Source organism: Stenella coeruleoalba (genome assembly GCF_951394435.1).
Source record: "Stenella coeruleoalba genome assembly, chromosome: 6".
In the NCBI taxonomy this organism is placed as follows: domain Eukaryota; kingdom Metazoa; phylum Chordata; class Mammalia; order Artiodactyla; family Delphinidae; genus Stenella; species Stenella coeruleoalba.
The window spans coordinates 119,407,130-119,427,880 of NC_137151.1; the positions used below are offsets into that span (position 1 = coordinate 119,407,130).

At 50.1% G+C, this 20,751-nt stretch overlaps 1 protein-coding gene across 2 annotated transcripts in view; it reads right to left on the reverse strand.

Moving 5' to 3' along the window:
* The window catches only part of GPR55 (G protein-coupled receptor 55), a 67,782-nt gene that overhangs the window by 23,058 nt on the left and 23,973 nt on the right, over positions 1-20,751 (reverse strand). The window lies entirely within an intron of this gene.

Below are 20,751 nucleotides of genomic sequence, written 5' to 3' on the forward strand. Positions count from 1 at the left end.
CTCTTGTTCTCCGAGGAGAAAACCAGACAGAAATTGGAGAAACATGGAAGAAAGAACATTCCCAGAGGGAATGAAGTAAGGGCTTGAGGTCTCCTCAAGGCAAAGAAAGGCCTTTGGACAGGTAGAAAATTAGAGCTGGCCTCAGGGACAAGATGATCAAGGCTGCAGCTGTGGCTGCAGATGGAAGCTGGAAGCCAGCAGAGACAGGGAAGTCACAAGCCCTTGGGAAGGAAGGAGCTGAGTACTTTTAAGACCCTATAGAGAATGCCACTCCAAAACCCCCTCTAACTGCTAGCAAAAAACAAAACAAAAAAGCACATTTATCTCTCATCCATTGAGCACTATATACAGTAAATATGTAATATACATTATTTGATTTGGTGGCTTTCCAAAAATTCTACATTTTCCTATGTGCTAACTTTTCTTATAGGTTTATGTCATGAGACATCTAGGAAAATGTATTTGCTCGTATCCAAAGCTCCAGACTCCTGTGGTCTGTGAGAACGGCACCTCCTGAAGGTGTGCAGCATATGCCCCAGGTGCACCTGCCCCGACACTAGGATGCCTGGAATAAATTAACTGCAAGCTGGCAGGCTGCCCCCTCCCAACAAAATATGCCGAACTATCCAAACAAGAGCATCTCAAAAAATAGCTAGAATAGTTTGGAACTGACAAGATAAATTTCAAAAATGGTGAGAAGGGGCTTCCCTGGTAGCGCAGTGGTTGAGAGTCCGCCTGCCGATGCAGGGGACGCGGGTTCGTGCCCCTGCGGAGCGGCTGGGCCCGTGAGCCATGGCCGCTGAGCCTGCGCGTCCGGAGCCTGTGCTCCGCAACGGGAGAGGCCACGACAGTGAGAGGCCCACGTACCACAAAAAAAAAAAAAAAAAGAAAAGTGGTGAGAACAGGCAAGAACCCAATCCGATCCAACTGAAAGGTGTTGCAGCACCAAAGAGGAAGACTCATTTGGCTCAGAGAAGTCACCTTCAACATCAGAAACAGCAGAAAACCAAGAACCGCAAAGATAAGAACAAATACAAGCTTGCGCTTAAAGAGATTCGACAAGACTGCAAAAAAAGGAACTTGGGCATCTGTTTTTGGCTGGGTCATGCTCAGGCAGACTCCATGGGTGAACCCAGCGCACATCGCTGATGATTCAAAGATTAGAACTGAAGTGGCCGAGAAAAAAATCGGTGATGCTCAGAGATAAACCCAAACTCAAGCCCACAACACGGCTGAATTGAACAAACCGATGCAAAACAGAGGAAAATGGCCTGACGGAAAGCATCCATTCTAGGGTGCTGGGGTTTGTCTGAATTGATTGTACCAGGTGCTTGTGTGGAAAAGACACAAAACTCAGCTATCAGCGTCCTTCAGCAGGACGATCCTAAAGGTCACATTTGAATTGCTGAATTACTTCATTTTTTAAAAATATGTATTTATTTATTTACTTGGCTGTGCCGGGTCTTAGTTGCGGCAGGCTCTTAGTTGTGGCATGTGGGATCTAGTTCCCTGACCAGGGATCGAACCCAGGTCCCCTGCAATGGGAGTGAGGAGTCTTAACCACTGGACCACCAGGGAAGTTCCCTGAATGATTTCAAATGGGAGCTTTTCAAACGGTAATTTTTGAAGCTAGAAAAGCACTCTGTGGACTAGCAAAAAGAAATTACGTTGAAAAAAATACTTCCAGCTAATGGTAGAGTGAGCAGAAACTCTAAAAAATAATTCCTCTGAATTCCCTCTGAAAGTTCAAGGAAACCATCTTTTAAACAACCTTTTTTATAAAAAGATCAGGAACTTCACTGGAATAAGATAAAAAGGCTTCAGGCTGCAGCAAGAGATAAAATACTCATTTTTTTCTCAAAGACGGGCTGCCGGTAAAAACCAATCTACTTGGTAGTAGGAGCCAGCAACCTCCCCACCCTTGATCCGTTGCCTGGGGCTGTCGATAGCTCCTGTTCCGGTCAACTCAGGGACCCACTGCAATCAACTGATCGCACTGTAAGGTGGGTGGGTGGGAGGCTGCGAAGCAGATGCTTAGACAATATTAGACACTTGACAGATTTACTAGGGGAAAGGCCTGTGAAGGATAAAGGGAAAGGGATAGGAGTGGACAGGGAGAGCCCTCAGACCACAGTGCAGCTCTGAGAATGATGGGCCAGGTCGACGGAGGGTCCCTAAGCCCATTGGAGAAGTTCCATGTCTAGCAGGAATCTCCCAGGACCAGTGCTTCCATGGAGCCCAGTCGTTAGCTAGAAGCAGTCCAAGGTGAGCATGGCCCCAGCTGGGCTGTCAGTCACCAGGGCCCTGTTCCCAGCCTCATACTAGGAAGGAAATAGAATGAATGGGGAAAGGTCATGGGTCAAGCAAATCAGGTCTGTGAATAGACGTGAAGGGCCTGAGAGGACCTTTGTTAACCACCAGCAGCTGGTGCCTGAGAGGTGGGGCTGCACCGAAATGACAACAGAGAAGATGAGAACTTGGGTTAGAGGAGCCACGTTTCACGCAAAATTTTTGGAAAGAAAACCACTCCCAGATGTCCCACGTATACCTTTAAATGTCGTTAATACAGAACCTTACAAACATCTGTGAACAAACCAACCCAGTCTCCTGGAAACCTCTCTGAAAAAATAATTAATACCAGAAAAGTTTTGAGGGAGAAAATTTGAGCAACACGAGTTCCATGCCCAATTGGGTGGCTGTTCAGGTGTGAAGATCATAGACAGCCACACTCAGGTATGTGTGGCTTCCAGGAGAAAACTGCCTCCAGGAGGCAAAACTTTAGATCTCCAAGAGATACTAACCATAAAGGATGCAAACATCTAGGTGGGAAAGCTTGGAGCTGAGCATTAAAAGCAGGAGACTGGAAAGAGAATGGAGCTATGATGAATATAGTTAAAGATTTAAAAGATAAAACAGTAAAAGAGATCATCCATGTCTTTAGAAAAAGACAAGCTGTAATACCTCAGCTAAATTAACAAAGAAGGAAGATGTTCTTGGGTTGAAGGAGGCAGGGGTGGTGGAGAGTACTGAAACACAGGCAGAGCAAACACTCCGTAAAAGGAAATTAAAAGTCATTGTTCTGGGGCTTCCCTGGTGGCGCAGTGGTTAGGAATTCGCCTGCCAATGCAGGGGACGCGGGTTCGAGCTCTGGGCCGGGAAGATCCCACATGCTGCAGAGCAACTAAGCTCGTGCACCACAACTACAGAGCTTGCGCTCCGGAGCCCGCGAGCCACAGCTACTGAGCCTGCATGCCACAACTACTAAGCCCGCGAGCGTAGAGCCCGGGCCTTGCAACGAGAGAAGCCGCCACAATGAGAGGCTCGTGCACCGCAGCAAGGGGTAACCCCTGCTCGCCACAATAAGAGAAAGCCTGCGTGCAGCAACGAAGGCCCAAAGCAGCCAAAAATAAATAAATAAATTTATTTTAAAAAAATGAAGAATACACTTTATAAAAGAAAGTCATTGTTCTGTTTTTTTAAACGTGAATTTTACAGAAAGCGTACGATTTTTTTTTTTTTGCGGTACGCGGGCCTCTCACTGTTGTGGCCTCTCCCGTTGCAGAGCACAGGCTCCGGATGCGCAGGCTCAGCGGCCATGGCTCACGGGCCCAGCCACTCCGCGGCATGTGGGATCTTCCTGGACCGGGGCACGAACCTGTGTCCCCTGCATTGGCAGGCGGACTCTCAACCACTGCACCACCAGGGAAGCCCTGTATGATTTTTTTAAACCTTCAAGTAACCACTGACTATTACAAACAGGATGCTTATCCTCAAAATCACTAAAAAAGGTAAAAGGAAACAAAGAAATCAGACAAAATAGCAAAGAAGTAAATAGAATGGGAAAAAGTACCTAAGCATAGAAATCACAGCAATAAATATGAAAATTTCAAAATATTTAAATTAACAACATTTTCAGTTCAATTACAAAATAAAATTCGACTCTTTGTTGCTTATAAAGGACACACTTACGTAATGACAGAGAAATATTCAAAGTAAAAGACCCATGATGAGATAGAGGACAAATATCAACAAAAGGAAAGTCAGGGTGGCAACATTCATACCTAGCACTGTAGAACTAACAGTTAAGCTACATATCAGGATTAACAAGTTTATTTTATGTTAATGAAAGAAAGATCTTAAAGGCAAATATAGGAATCTTATGCACTGAAGGTTGTTGTATAAAAGTACATAAAGTACGATTGTTAAAATTCAAGAGCCATTGGCAAAGGTATGGTAGTGTCAGATTTTAATACACTGTAGATTTGAACAGATCGAGTTGGCAAAGTATACATTAGAATATATAATTATATAAATAGTATAATGAATATTATTTAATTAATAGCTCTTCGATTTGATTTTAAATAGATAGGCAATCCACATTTTTCTCAAGTATCCAAGAAACAGTTGTCAAGATGAATTACCTGCCTAGCAAAAACAAAACCTTCCATTAAAAGAAAAGCAGAAACTGGGGACTTCCCTGGTGGTCCAGTGGTTAAGACTTCACTTTCCAATGCAGAGGGTGCAGGTTCAATCCCTGGTCGGGGAGCTAAGATCCCACATGCCCAGCGGCCAAAAAACCAAAACATAAAACAGAAGCAGTATTGTAATATAAATAAGAGGGCAATGTAAGCTTAGCTAGAGAAGAGAGAAAAAATGAGAAGAAATGACCTTATTACTTGTGTGCTAATCCATTTGAAAACCTTGAAGTAGTTGAAAATTTAGGGGCAAAACATAATTTACTACAATTAATACGAGTTAACACAAGTAGTATTGATTAGATCAACAACCATGAATGAAACTGAGAATGTTATCAAAGAATAAACAGTTTCTAACATAATTTTGTTTGGCTCTGGCATATTTTAAATTTCAAGGTCGAGATGATTCTCATACTCTGTAAACAATTTCAGAACATAAGATAATAATAATGAATTTCTGTTATGAAACTAATTTACCCAAATACCAAAACTTGACAAATGTAGCACAAAAGAGAAAAACAATTGCTCAAATGCATGTATGAATATAGATGCAAACATCTGAGTTACAATATTACCAAATAGAACTCAGTATATTAAAATTATAAATCATCGTTTTACCAAGTCAGATTTACCATAGAAATGTAAGGCCTTTTCAATGTCAGGAAATTTGTTGAGACTGTGCGTTACGTCATCACGGCAAAAACGAAAAGCCATCTCATTGTATGATAGTTTTTCCACAAAAGTCATTTAAATGAAGGAATAGGATACTCCTTACAACACCTGATAAAGAGTAACCTGTTCACTTTAATAGCCAACTTTACATTTAATGGTTAAAAAAAAAAGGGGCATTCTTGTTGAAATTGGACACTTGTCAACACCCAGAAGTTCCAAATAATGTGCTAGACAATTAACAGAACCCAGAAGAAGAAATGAGGGATTCCCCTGAATCAAGGATGCAAATGGAAATCTTAGTCAGTAAATGATGTTGAGACTATCAGTGAACAATTCGGGGGTAAAAACAACTTTTAGATCCTCATCTCACACCAAGTAGCAAAAGAAATTCCAAATTCATTAATAAATTAAATTTCAAAAAAATCAAGCCATAGAAAAACTAGATGAAAAATTAGTGGTCAATTTATAAAAGCCAGTGGAGGGAAAGAAAAGCTCTTTGTCAACTTAGAATGGCTGAAAAGCAAAAGAATCAGAAAACAGACAGGACAGGTTTGACTGCACAAAATTAGAAAATTGATTTTTGTTAAAAAAGTTTCACAGGGCTTCCCTGGTGGCGCAGTGGTTGAGAATCTGCCTGCCAATGCAGGGGACGCGGGTTCGAGCCCTGGTCTGGGAGGATCCCACGTGCCGCGGAGCAACTAGACCCGTGAGCCACAACTACTGAGCCTGCGCGTCTGGAGCTTGCGCTCCGCAACAAGAGAGGCCGCGACAGTGAGAAGCCCGCGCACCGCGATGAAGAGTGGCCCCCGTTCGCCACAGCTAGAGAAAGCCCACGCACAGAAACGAAGACTCAACACAGCCAAAAATAAATAAATTAATTTAAAAAAAAAAAGTTTAATATCAGATAATATACTGGAGGAAAGGAAGTACAACAAATAGGTTAAATGATGTTCTTTCTCTATGAAGAATATTAAAAAATGTGTAATATCAAGACCCACAATAGATAAACAGGCAAAGGACACAAATAATTCCCATAAGATTTACTAAGAAATAAAATTTTTGCTTATATAATCAAAGAAGCTGTCAAGGGTTCCGTGAAACAGTCACCAATATACTGGTGAGTATACACAAAAGTACCCAACCTTGGGACGTTGATAACTTATATTACAAGCCCTAGAAATCTTATTAGTCTTTCATTCAGAGATTCTAAAAATTTACCTTAAGTAAATTATGCAAAAGAGGGAAAAAATGTGTACAGAAATATGTTCACTTTAATATTTTTTTCTGATAGCAAAAAATACACTCACGCATTTAAATGTCAACAAGAGCTTAATTTCACTATGGTAAATCTCTACTCAATGGAAGATTTTTGTCTGCCTGTGTTATGTTTATACTGACTACATTAAATAAGAAACCCAGAAACTACAGAATTATACATTCAGAATGATTTCAAATATGATTTAAAAAACCCACGCAGAGGGAATAAAACCTAGAAAAAGTTTCCAAATGCCAAACGTTGGTTGCATTCTAACAGTTAGAGGGGGGGTGATTTTTAAATCTTTTATCTTTATCTCACTCTTTCGTGTGTGTGTGTATTTTTCTAATGATAATATGAAAACAATTGAAAAATTGTTTAATGCATTAAATGCTGGGGAAAAAAGAAGAAAAATAAGAACAGCTTTTGACTTTCCCTTAAAAGAAGCAACATCTGGGTGTGTGCTTGAGGCAAGGTGGGAGCGGAAGGGAGGTTTACACAGAATTTAAAGGAATGCATTGAACTAACAGATGCTCAGTTGATGAGGCATAAATCTTGCCAGGTCAAAGATTTCAACATGGAGTGTCAGAGGGACTTGGGAACAAAGCCTGAAGTGACAGAGAATTGGACAAGTGAGGAAGCTGGTGCCGCCTAAGCGACCGGAGAACAGCCACAAGAGCCCGATACCCGATAAAAAGCAAAGTTTCCTCAGTCCGCAGGTCAGCCATCACATCATGAAAATTGTGCATAAGGAGGAAAGAAGAATAGGAAAGAGGCTCAAAATGCCAGATGAACATTGAGCGCCAGAGAGTGGGTGAAGGGGAGGGAAGACGTTTAAACACAAAGTTCAGAGAGCTATTCGTAGAAACAAATGTAGACATTAAAATTTAACTATTTTCTAACGTGGGTATTTAGGTTAAATTGCCTTGTCTATTTTAAAGGGACAAAGGAAGAGAAAATTCACAGTGGACACTGAAAGTGAAAAAAAACTGCAATGTCTCAATATAGAAAGCAGACGGGCAACCCCATGGAGGTTTAGACAAATGTAACAATTATAATAAAAATTATAATACTCCCTAACCATTATATTAGCTATAATACTTCTTATCAAAGGGGGAAGCCGATAAAATATTAAAACTCCATCATCTTGTACCAATAAGAAACACACAAAAAAACACAAAGGCATAGATAGAGTAAAATGATAAGATAATCTACCGATCGTCAGGCACACAGAACGCTAGGAAAGAAGGAAAGACGACAAAGTAATTTTTTTTAGTAAAAAGAACTGAGAGAGTAACACGGAAACCCCACAAGGTAAATGTTATAATAAACAATTAATACGTAAAATTTATGTTCCAATGAGCATAGCCAAGAAATCCATGATGGGAACAAGCAGAAATGCAAAACAAAGTAGAAATAGAAATAGAATTGTACGTAGAGACCTTAATGCTCCCCTCTTAGAATATCACAGATCAAGTAGGCAGAGCTGTTTAGAGCCCAGTAAATAAGGCAGAACTAGCAGATTAGTGAGAACTACGTCATAAATCAACGGAATACACGCTCTTGGGGAGAGGACAAGTGTCTTTCAACAAACTCATCCCATTCCTGGGCCCAGCCAAGGACTCCAAGGCAATGGCAATTCCACTCTTCTGTTCTCAGATCCATTTGCTGCAGCAAATAAGACACCACAGCATTTGCTGCAACACCGTGATAGTAATAATATAGTATAAGCATTTTTATGCATTCTCTTAAGCAGTCTCTTAAGTAATGTGTCCAAGATAAAATCAGAAGTACATTACTGAAATATTGGAAAGGAACAAATATTTATATATAAAACACAGATGCAGTCACCGCTGAAAGGAAAATAATTCCTAAGTAGTCTCGTAAACAGGAAGACAGTGAGAAACGAGGTGAACCCCGGCTACACTCGGAAAATCTAGAAGAGAAGCGTGGCGGATCTGTGACAAGTGGCCCTTGCGCTGCTCTGATCACCCAGGCACCAGAGGCTGTATGTCTGCAGGGGCTACATGCGGAGGGACTGGGAATGTAAAGGAAGGACTAGGGTTGTTCATAATCTATAAAAGAATAGACATATCAGCGTCTCCAAGGCTCAAGACAAGCTCCACTGTGTGACTCCACAGGACCACAAAAGAAACGGTTTCCAGGTGCTGTAAAAAGCAGATCTATCTTGCTACCAGAAGTCGGAGAGCAGACCAAATGGCCATGTAATGAGCTCTCTGTCCCCAGAGGTATGCAAGCAAAGGCAGAATATCTGTTTATTCAGAATGTTGTCAAGAAAATTCACGTATATGAGAGGTTTTCTTTTTAAACCCTGAAATAGAATATTCTGTCAATATATCGTTTTCTAATGTTTAGTGAAAAGGAGAGAAAACATCTCGTACAGGATAAAGGACTGGGCTGGGAGTCCAGAGGCCCCTGTTCTGCTCCTGGCTCTCTCTGGCTGTGGGGCCTCTGTCTGGGTTCTTTCATCCAAACAGCACTGCCCAGCCCTGGGGTCCTGGAGCCCGTGGCCTCACTAAGGGGCTCTCTTACTGCCAACTCGGCCCCATTCTGGGCTGTGATTCCTGCAGCTGTCAGGGCCCAGTCTGCCCACATCTTCAAGGACCCAGCATCCCACTTGGGGCAGCCCTGATCCCATGTGTGTACAGCGGGGGCATCTAAACGCAGCTGTGGCTCAGACCAAGCCAGACTTCCTTCCTGGAAAGTCCTGGATTTTCCGGAAAACACCAGCAACGGGAAAAATGCAACCTTAGGTGGTTTGCAGGCTAAGAAGATGCTTCTCTTTTTTTTTTTTTTTTTTTGCGGTATGCGGGCCTCTCACTCTTGTGGCCTCTCCCTTTGCAGAGCACAGGCTCCGGACACGCAGGCTCAGCGGCCATGGCTCACGGGCCCAGCCGCTCTGCGGCATGTGGGATCTTCCCGGACCGGGGCATGAACCCACATCTCCTGCATCGGCAGGCGTACTCCCAACCACTGCGCCACCAGGGAAGCCCAGAAGATGCTTCTCTTGTGCTGCCGAATCCCTCATCCTCAGGGAGCACTCTGGTGGGAGCCAACTCAGAGATGGGAGTCCCAGCCTGGGGCTGAGCAGAGCTGGTACAGCCTGAGGGACGTCGTTTGAAGAGGAACATTCCGCAGGACCAAGTTCCTTGCCTGAAATCCCAATCTCCTCTGGGGGCGCAGTGGTGAATGCCACAGTTAGAATATAAATGTTTACTTGGATGCAGTTATCTGTTACTAGTACTGCAGTGTGAGCTGGGCTTCTGGGGCACGATTAAGAAAGAGCAGGACATGGGGGGATGGGGCACATAGACAGAATCTCTGGGAGTCCAGAATTTTGCTGTAGCTGTACCCTGAGCTTGGTGGGGGTGAAGTGAGGCTGGGGGAGTGCAGGGGCCAGCTCAGGGACTTGAGATATGGCCCCTCTGTGCTAAGTGCTCTAAGGAGAGAACTTGGTACATTCCTGGGATGCTGTTATAATTATGCCCACTTTACAGATGAAGACAGTGGGGCTCACAGAAGTTAAAGAGTCTACCCAAGATCAAACAGGTAGTGAGGGGCCTCCCTGGAACTCACATTCTGCGTCTCTCCATCTTTCCCTCACCCCATCCCCACCGGCATCATCAGCAAGAGGACCCGGTATATCCAGGAACTCCCAGCACCCCCTTCCTCACTCCTTTCAGTGCCTGGCACCACCCAGCAGAGCCTGATACACTCAGACTCACCTCCCCTCCTAAAAACCCCATCGCTTCCTCCAGTCCACTTCCCTGATCCACCGTATCATCTGATATGATGTCCCTGCTGTGGCCGGGTGGGGCTGTTAACAGCATCTGCGTGCCATTGGGGTGAGTGTCCTGTCATCCTCAAGCAACTCCGGGAAGGTGATATAACAGTCCGTCAAAAAGGACTTATTAGGGCTTCCCTGGTGGCGCAGTGGTTGAGAGTCCGCCTGCCGATGCAGGGGCGCGGGTTCGTGCCCCGGTCTGGGAGGATCCCACATGCCGCGGAGCGGCTCGGCCCGTGAGCCACGGCCGCTGAGCCTGCGCGTCCGGAGCCTGTGCTCCGCAACGGGAGAGGCCGGCGTACCGCAAAAAAAAAAAAAAAGGACTTATTAAATGAAAGAGGGACTGAATTAACGACCTGGTCTGGGGAAGCTCCAGGGTGACAGGCGTTCCCCGTGGAGCTGAGACAGCCAGCCAGACCTGAGAGCACCAAGCCTTCCACGGAGCCCTGAGCTGCACCGTGCACATCTCTACCTCAGCTCCACCGCCCCGAGAGCGCAAAGCCCAGCCCAGGCCAATCCTGCAGACATTTCCTGACTTCCCATTCTCCACCTCCTCCACTCTTAAGAAAGATCTGGACTCCTCAGTGTTCTCCATGCTGCTGTATCTTCCCTCCCAGCCTCTTTGAGGGTTCGAGGATAATCTAGTTATAAGACATAACGGTATCTAAAGCTTGCTGGGTGCTAACTGGGGTGGGGAAGGGGAACAAGCACTTCCATCACTTACTGCTCTCCAGAGCCCCATGAGGAAGAAACTATTAATGCTGCCATACCCCAGAGAGGTACACTGAGGCCAGGGAAGTTACACAGCTGGCGAGTGGCTGGCCTGGACTCCCAAGCATGGCTCTAGCCTGCCACGAGCGCCCCACTCAGGGGCTGCAGGGTGATTCCTGGAGTTTGTAATCTTGGGCTCTTTGTGCTTTCCTGGCCAGATTCCAGGGCAGCAGGCAGCCAGGGCAGTGCAGGGTGGTGGCACGCAAGCCGAGCTCCCAAGGGGAAGACTCCTGCGCTGCCTACAGCGAGGTTTCCCCACTCAGGCAAGATGCTGCCACCCTGAGTCAAATCAGGAGGAAGCTGAGGGTTCATAGAAAATGTCACCTGCAGTCAGGGACAAACCAGCCCTCTGCTGCCACTGCCGCTGTCACGGAGGCTGCCAGGGGCTGCCACTACCCCTGCCGTCTGGGGAAGGCCCGCCGAATCGGGGCAGGTGTGGACAGAGCCCAGGACCCGAAGGCCCAGTTGACCTCAGGAAAGTCGCCCGCAGTCCCAGAGAGCGAGGTCAGTGTGTGGTTCTGTGTGTCGGGTTCTCTGAGCGGCCCAGGGGCTATTACCTGTAGGGGGTCCAGTGCAGCCGATGGAGTTGTGAGATGTCATTTCTCCTCCCAGCTTGGTCACCAGCCTGCTCTGGCGAGAGTCACTTCCCTCTGGGGCTCAGCTTCCTCGTCTGTGAAATGCGGGGGTGGGACCAGATGCTCTTCAAGCGGCTCCTCAGCAGCCGTGTCTGGCCAAGGGGCTTCTTCTCTCGGGTCAGGAGAGGGGCTCCGTGGGGTTCCCTCCTCTCTAAGTGCAGCTAGAATGCGGCCTGGGGTGGCGGACACGTTGCCAGGAAGAGGCTCTAGGTTCTTGTGCCCTCTCAGAGGGTCTGCACACTCCCTCAGCTTCCCCAAAAAAATGTCCAGAGGCACTGCCTGAGCCGAGGTGTGAGAAGCCTCTGGAAGAGGAGGAACCATCTCACGCAGCAGACATTCTGAGCTTGGCATCACACAGGGACAGCCAGCATCTGAAAAGGGCTGTCACGGCTTCCAGCGCTTCTGGGGTTTAGGATTCAGAACTACTGCCCACAGAAAAGAAGGTGGTGCTGGACACCTTCATATTTCAGGACTTGTGGGTTGGGAAGGTCCAGCCTAGGAGACCTCAGCCCCTGCCTGCGTGTCCTCAGGGACGGTCAGCAGGGCGTGCCCGCCATGTTGCTCCTTGGCCCTAGCTTCTCTGCGCCTGGCCTCCCCAGGGGTTTGGGTCAGCCTTGGGCTGCATCACTCCCAAGGGCCCTGTGAGCAGAGATTCCCCCGGGGTGGCCCAGCTCCAGGGCAGGAAGAACCAAGACTCAGCCATGGGCCCCAGGTGGCTCTCAGCAAAAACCCGTGCAGATTCCAGACATTCAGAAAAGTCTGGGCTGAAAGGCAGCCTGGCAGATTCCGCTCCCTGCCCGGGAGGGACTAGGAGAGCCCACGAAAGACTGAGGCACGGGCTGTTTCTACAGGCCTGGCCCGCCGGGGCTTTCAGGCATCTACAGGAATAGAAACTCTCCAAAGTGGGTCGGGGGAATTTAGCCAGCAAACTCTGTCTCTGGGCAAGTCACCTGGCCCTCCAGAGCACGGGTTCCTCGTCATTCGGTGAAGAGCTTGACAGAACCCTTTAAGTTCTCACCATCTCCGATCCAGTCACACTCATGCTTGTGCTATGGGTAGAACCAAGTTCACTCACTGCCCTGGGCCATGGAACCCAAGCCGGCCTGGGCTCGAGGCGGGGCAGCGGGCAGTCCTTCCCCAAGCGAGGCCACCCCTGGCCCCTGGCCCAATCTAAGCCGAGGTGAGGCGGCCAGGCCAGGGCACCCTGGGTGAAGCTGCAGGAGGCCAGGAGCCCGTGGGGAAAGCAGCAGGGAGGTGATGAGCAGGTGTCCAGGGCCTGCGGCGTGGGAGCTCCGGGAAGGGGTCAGCCTCGAGGGGCCCGCAGAGAAGGACTCACAGCTCAGGCCCTCCTCAAAGGGAGCCTTGCCCACCTCCCGTTCTGGCTATCTTTTTTTGTTGTTGTTAATGGATATTTCTGTGTTTTACTACTGTTGCTTTTTATTTTAAATTTGGAACGCAAACACGTGATTCAAATACACATGTAAACATACAGTAAAACGTCTGTGCCCAGCACCCACCTACCCTCAGGGTGTCGCTGATTGCAGCTTCTATCAGTTTCTATACAAGCATGTACACATATGTGGGTCCTTATTTTCTCCCTTTTAATGCAAACACAAGTCATCTTCCACCTCCCTTTCTTGAAGACATTTGCTAACGACCCTCAACAAGGGAGTGGGCCCCTGGCAGGGGAACGTGGTTCAGGGAGGCTCAGAGCGCGCTGGCTCGTTAGGGGCAGACCAGGGACTTGCCCAGGGCCGACCCATGGCTCCGGCTTCTCCATCCAGCTCCATCCAGAGCTGCCCACCGCTGTGGGGGTGGGAGGCGGGGGGGAGTGGTGTGCATTGCCGGCTGTAAGTGCTGGGTCACAGTCACGTAGGATGCCTCCCAACCCCGCCCAGAGGAGCTACTCAGGGAACAGGGGGAGGGACAAGGTGGGGAAGGAGGATTCTAGAGGCACAGAGGACAGCCAAGGGCAGTCACGAGGAGGGAGGAGCGTGGCGTTTGGGGGGATCCGGGGCTTTCTCTGCAGAGTCGAAGGGCTGGAGGGCTGGCCAGACAGCAGCAGGGGCAGGGGTGCTCAGGGGCCCCAGGGAACGTATGCACTGGATCAGAATGTCATACAGGAAGCTGTCCAATCAAACAGAATGCTCTGACATAGTCCAGAGCTTTTCTTCTCACACCCAGCCACATCAGGACCAGCAACCGGGGGCTGGGGCAGTTCAAGAATTGGACACAGGACAGACCCACTCGGGGGGCAGGGGCAGTGTGGGGTGAGGGCAACAGCAGTAACAGGAAGGAATCAGGAAGGGAAGGGGGTGTCGGGTGGTTTGAGGGAAGGGTCGTTGTCATCAGAGGCAGCCTGATTCCGGAGAGAGCCTCAGGCGGGCCGGGCTCAGTAACCGCTTCCCATGCAGCCGCTCTGTAAATTTGGCTCGTTGCCTAACTTCTGTAAATTGCGGGTCAGACATTCATTCAATCAACAAACTCCTTACCAGGCAGTGGTGCTCAAGACAGACAGCAGGACCTGCCTCAGAACACTGCTTCTGGGAGTCGGCATGACCGCAGGGCTCAGAGCACCAGCAAGTGTCTGGTACTTCACAATGCTGAGACCCCTCGGCCCCATTGACGTTATGTCTGCCTCAAGGGTCTCTTAGGAGAAAAGGAAAGCAGCAACGTGGAGAATGAAACCTTCCTGATAGAAGGGGATGGGGTCCCAGACGTGAGGCAGCCTGGACAGAGAGGGGAGGGCAGGAGAAACTGAGCACGGAAAGGCAGGGAGGCGCCCTCAGTGCCACACCTCCAGGCTCTGCCACAGATCTGTCCCTAAACCCAGCCTGTGCGTTTAACCTGCCTAACTCACTCCACTGGAGCACAAATGAGGCCCTTTCCGGGGGGTCTGAACCAAGTCCCTGAGGACCACCCCACCAGGCCCCCTAGTTGTTGGCAAGTCAGCTGAACGCTAGTGGCACCCACAGAGACCGACAGCATGCAGCCTCCCTGAAAGTGGGCACGTGGGTAGCTGACAGCATCGAGGTCTAGACGCTTCCTAGCGAGTAGAACCTACTAGGGCACAGCAGCCCTTTAGGATTCACCCATTCCCCTCCCACACGCCCCTTCCGGCTCTCGCTAGAAATGTAGTGCAAGGTTAAGGCAGAAAGTTCTGGGTGCTCAGATACCTGGGTGTGGGCTTTCCCTTCGGTTCCTGTCATGACTCTGGCCGTTTCTTCAGAGCTCCTGTCCCCCACCATTGTCCTCCCTGTTGCTGCTTTTGGCCCTAATGTGTTCTGGAGTCCCCCGAGGGTGCAGGACTCAGACAAGGTGGACTCCAAGGCAGACGCCGAAATTCCGCAGCATCAGAGGGGCCCTTCACCATGAAGGGTGTAAAGACCACAGGGCTCTAGAAAAGATGGGCATCCAAAGCTTCCCCTCCACAAGGGAGGAAGGGTTCTGTGATTTATGCGTAAGCAGGGCCAGCACTTCGAGGAAGCATCTGAATGTAGATGCCTCCGAGTTACCACCCCTGGCTTTCTTGTCCAGCTTCTCCAAGGCCCCTCAGGGGTCTGGCCCTCAAGGGGGACAGTGTCCTGGGCTGAGCCATGGAGGGAGCTTCCTGGCCTTTCCGCCTCCAGCTTGGCATCCAGGGCCCCAGTCCCCTTCCTGCCGGGGCCCTGGGGGCTTCTCATCTCTGGCCTCCGGGGCTCCATGACACCTGCCGGAGGTCACAGCTCCCAGTTACACTCTATGTTTCCCAGGGACATGATGGAGTGGGGGAATGGTGGACCCTTTTGGAATATTCTACTCTTCATATTTCCTGTTGCATAAAGTGCACTCTGTCCTTAGCCCACGTGTCCAATGGGAGTGTAATAATCTCTTTCACGCTTTAGTTACTAAATATCTGTCCTACTTATTTTTTGTGAGTGTTTTCTCCTCACTTCATTCTTTCCCAACCCTCCCCCACTGACACACATTTTTATCTTTGCTGCATGAAAATTGTCAGTTGGGGTATAATGGTATGTCCTTTTGTTCCCATGAATTGTCTTGCAGTGCTTAATAACGAATACATCTTCACCCCTCTACAGCTGGAGTCAGCATGGTGTTCATTTCCTTCCTGGAAATCTTTGAATTCATTTTGATTAAAAAAATTTTTAATCCTGAGTTGGAGGATTAAAAAAGCTTCTCCAATACCGAGGGCCTGACAGGTCCCTCTAAGAGTGATGCCGACCCTCCTATTTTCATACAAAAACGCTTTGTCCCCAGAGCCTGTTGCCCGCAGCTGTGGTGCTTCCACGTCTGCTCTTTATTGTCATCAAGTATCTTCCCAGTCACTCCCCGCTCGTAGCTCAATCCCCATCCCTGGACACCCCCCCACCCCAGGAGACCTCAGCAATGCCAGGACGGCATCGTCCACCGTTTACACAGGCAGTCCCGAGGGTCAGTCCGGGGGCTACGCCCTTATAAATAAAATCGGTTCATTCTCCAAACAAACCGTGAGGCGTACACTATCATTAGCCTCATTTACAGACGAGGAGACTGAGGTTCAGCAAGGTCGAGTCACGGGCCCACGTGTGCACCAGGAGCACAGCTGGACCTGGTCATCAAGCCGCGAGTCCAGGTTTGTACCTGCTGGGCCTGGCGCTCAGTGCACACCTGCACCACCTCACGGCATCCTCGCAAAGCCCCACGAGGCAGGGCCCGTGAGCACCTCCAATTCATGGGTGCGGAAACAGAGACACGAGAGGTTAAACAGCGCACCCAAGATGACCCAGTTATTAAGAAGCTGAGCTGCAGCGCAAACCACACCTGCCTGACTCCAGAGGCCCCAAGGTAACTGCTACCCTCACCGCCTTTTAATTTCCACGTGCTGCTCTCACAGTGTGACCTACTCCTCTTCACGCCTCCTGCCCCTGGGCGCCCCCAACCCCACAACCCCTGAAAGCTCCCCTCTCCCTCGCGCCCTCCCTCCACCCGCTGCACCCCCTGCCTCTCCACTGCCCAGTTCATCCCCAGCCCAGGTCAGTCCCCACCCCTGCTGCACTCCACCCCCAGGCCACTGAGCCGGCGGAAAACACTCCAAGAGGCAAAGGGAGCCAATCAAAACAGTGGTCTTGGAGCGCCAGCACCCCTTCCTGGTGCGAGATCAGACCCACCCCAGCCTCTCCCATATCTCCTTCAGCCCTCCCCAGGACCCCCACCATCCACGATGCCTTTGCCTCCAACGTCACAGAGAAAACCTGGCTCATCGAGCATGAACCTCAGACCCCTCGTCCTCACAACGGCATGGTCTGCACCCAACCAACTTCCGCAAAGTGTTTCTGTTGCTTAGAGAAACTCACCTCCCAACTCTAGCCCACCTCACCTGTCTCCGCGGGGAACCTGCCCCATCAAGTTGTCACCGCTGTTTATGAGGGGTGTCCGTAGGGCACAGAAAAATGTTAGGGGATGTTACAAGAACAAAACTTCATTCCCTGCTTATTGGCTTTGAAGGTAGACAATTACAAATTGGATGGTTACCTGTTCTATAATCTAAGGTGACCAGAAACCTTAATTTATGTATGATATGATCTTTACAGAGATTTCTGTAAAGGAACATTAACTTCTGTTACCTAACACACACAGTGTTATACGAAGGGAAAGCTATTACGGAAGGAAAAGTTTTCAGTGTTCATTAAAATAATTGGATCTGCACCTCTTCTAAATGAAAAGAACATGGGTATGAATATTTATAAGATGAAAGCACAGAGGCCTCGGATTAAACAACATTCTCAAAGTTCTGAACTCCAGACAGTGTTAATCACAAGGACAGTCTCCACGTGGCGCCGAAGGTCTCCAGGTCCACGTCTTCCAGCCCAGATGCATCTGCAGCCTGGATCTCTTGCTTAGGCCCACCCTCCATCCTGGTCCAGGACTCCTCATCCCATTCCCTGATCCCATCACTTCCCAGCCTCCGGCAAAAAAAAAAAGCACACTTTGTTCGAGTCCAAACACTGCCTCTGATGGTCTCCTTCCAGGCCTCGGTTTCCTCATCTCTACTATGGGCACAGCTGTGCTGCAAGCACGGCCTACGGTCATCTTACTCTCATCTTACTCTCTTACTCTCTTCTCTGTCTAGAATTATCTGATCCTAAGGTCTGGGGAAACAGAGGCAGACAGAAGTCCAGGGTCAGACTCTCACCTTGTTCATTGGAAACAATGAAGAAAAAGCAGCCCTAATGTTATTCGGCTGTCCCCAGCCCGTCGCCTTCCCCTGCGCCTTCCCTTGCCTCTTCCCCCTTACCTGCTCCCCTCTACTCCTGCCTGCTGCAGGCCCCTGCGCTCGGCCCTCGGCCTGGCCCTCCTTCTCCCCCTCACCCAGCCAGGCTCCCAGCTCTCAGCAGCAGGCCCTCTCCTAACTTTGGAGCCTGCAAGGCCCACTGCCTCCACTGATCCCCTGGAGTCCCCTGCTCGCCCTCCCCCGCCAGTCCCCCTCCCCCCGCCAGTCCCCCTCGCCCCGCCAGTCCCCCTCTCCCCGCCCTCTTCCCTTGCTGCCTGGCCTCCCTCCCTGCTCCTCACTCCTCCTTTGTCCTGAATCCCTCTTCTGGCCCCCCTCTGGCCTCCAGCCATCTGGGCAACCTGCTCACCTGTCCCTACATCTTTCCCACCCAGTTACCTCCTCTCGTCATCTCTCCTCCTTTGGGCCATCGTGCAAACCATCCCAGAAGCCTGGTGCCCCTGCCAGCAGGCCCCTGGGCCTCTTGGAGCTTCGTGAGTTGGGCACCTCCTGGGCTCAGGGAGAGCCTGGTGGGCCCGCCAGTGCTCCAGGAAGCCCCCATCCCTACAGCCAGTTCTCATCCATCCATCTGGGGGTCTGACCTGTGTCACCTGGTGGCTGCCCCTCCTTGGGATCAGGCCACAGGGGGTAACACGCTCCTCTGTGTCCACTCTGGGGTCCCTCCAGGCTCTCCAAGCCATCATTGGAAAGGGGTGTCTGGACTTGATGGACGCAGGGCATCTTTCCCTGCAGGGTCCTTCCTTTCCAGGTGGCCAGGCACAGACAGCCTCATTCAGGAGGAGCAACTGCGCCTGGTGGCTGGTACGTACCCCACGCTCCAAACCAGGTGCTGGCTCCTGGGGGTCCCTTTGGCAGAGCAAAGGAGGCCTGAGTAGGGGAGGCTATGGCAGCAGGAGGAGGGGTGATGCCAGGCTCTAAGGTATTGGGGCACAAAAGCCTGCAGGAAGGGGGCAGTGGGGGGCAAGCCCCTCCTTACCAGAGCTTGGCTTCAGAAGTCCCTGACTTGGGTTTCTGAGGTCACACCTACAGCCACCCCAGAGGTCAGCCCTTCTCACCCCCACCCACTTTGGCTGCTCAGATTGTCCCCTGGGGCCAGGTGCTTTCCTTGTCCACCTTATAAAACTCCCTTTGGGAGCTAACAGCTCGACTGTCTCCATGGGGCACCGGCCCTCAAACTCATGCTGTTTGGGGGCCCCCTCCCTGCCCTGCTGTTTCTCCTTTGCACCCTTAACACAAAAGGCTGACTTAGGCCCTCCTCATACCACAGAACCTGGCGGCTTCCAACCCAGCTCTGGTTCTGCAATCACACGACCTCAGTTTGCACGAGGGCCAGGACCTCTCTGCCCCTCTCTCTGCAGCGGCAATGGAATGTGCTTGAATTGAACGTTTATGGGTCCCCAGCCACACGCTCAATCCCCTGGATCTGTTGGCTCTTTCTGCCCCAGGACCTCAGGGAGGTTAAGTCTGGAAGCCAAATGTGAGGTGACCAATGGCTGTTAACAGCGCAAATCTCTACTGAAAGCCTCCACCCTGAGCTCTTGGTGCCAGGGAAGAGCACACGGCTGGACGCAGCGGGAAAATCCAGCCTTGGCCGGTCCAAGGGTGGTGAGCAAAACCCTCAGATTCGCGTCGGTCCCTGGGCCCTACACCCCACCATCAGGGGCCTGAGTCACTTCTTGGGCAAGAGGCAGCTTCCCCCCAGGAGACACTAGTTTGCTACCTGGGGGTTCGGGTGGCCAACTGTCCTGGTGGCCCAGGGCTCTGGGGGTTCCTGGGACACTGGCCTTTGAGGGGATGAGCTGCCACAGCAGGTCAGTGAGGGAGCTTTGGGGACTGGCCCCTCTCACCAATCTGAGGGTTCCTTTCCCTGAGTCCATCTCCCGGGGAAGGACATCATCTGCTGGGCTTTGGCCCAGGGTCTTTTCTTCCACTGACTGTGCCTGGGACGCCCTGATCCTCTTTGGCTCCCGAGATGCACATGGGTTCTCCAACCTGGACACATGAGCACACACAGGGTCCTTCATGCAGAGTCACTGGGCCTCAGAGCAAACACCTGGGGGTGGCGTGAGTATTTTCCTCTCTCCCTCAGACACGGCTGGCAGGCACCCTGGTTTCAACACCACAGTGACCACATTTCCAAGAAGAGGCTCCCGGTGCCACGGTCAGACAAAGGGGCTGTGTTACCTCGGGCTGTGTTTGCTGCCAGCATGTGGGAACGTCTGGAACATATCAGACAAGGGGCTTCAGGTTACACGAAGCAGACCGGTCTCAGGAACTAGAGTGTGTGGTCTTGGGCCCAGCAGCCACCCCCGGCCCAGCCCAGCCTCTAGTCTGGACAAGGGGCCCAGGCAGTGAAAGACGACGGGATTCCACACGTCTGTTCATTTTCTCCATCAGGAATTCTTTCTTTCTGAACCGACTCCTGGTGGGGCCTCAAAGGAGTAACAGACCACCTTGCCATAGAGGGGGTTTGCCCAATTAATCTGCCCCAGGGTCCAGAATAATTGTGCTGTGTGTCGCCATCTTTCCTCAGACCTTCACAGGCTCACAACCAGAACTGTACACACCCACCCAGAGACACACAGGTATGTAGACATGTCCACACAAACAAATATACACCCAGAGACATGCCCTAACCTAGAAACACACACACTCACACACAAACTCATCCAAAGATACACGTAGACAGAGGCACAAACACACACACGCACACGTGCACACACACACCCAAGGACACCCACACGTGCTTATACTCCCACAGACACACACACAGACTCACTCACACCTAAAGACACAGGTACGTGTCAAATCACACAAATAATGTGTAAAGAGATCTAAAGTCAGAGAACTACCCATACTCACACACTCAC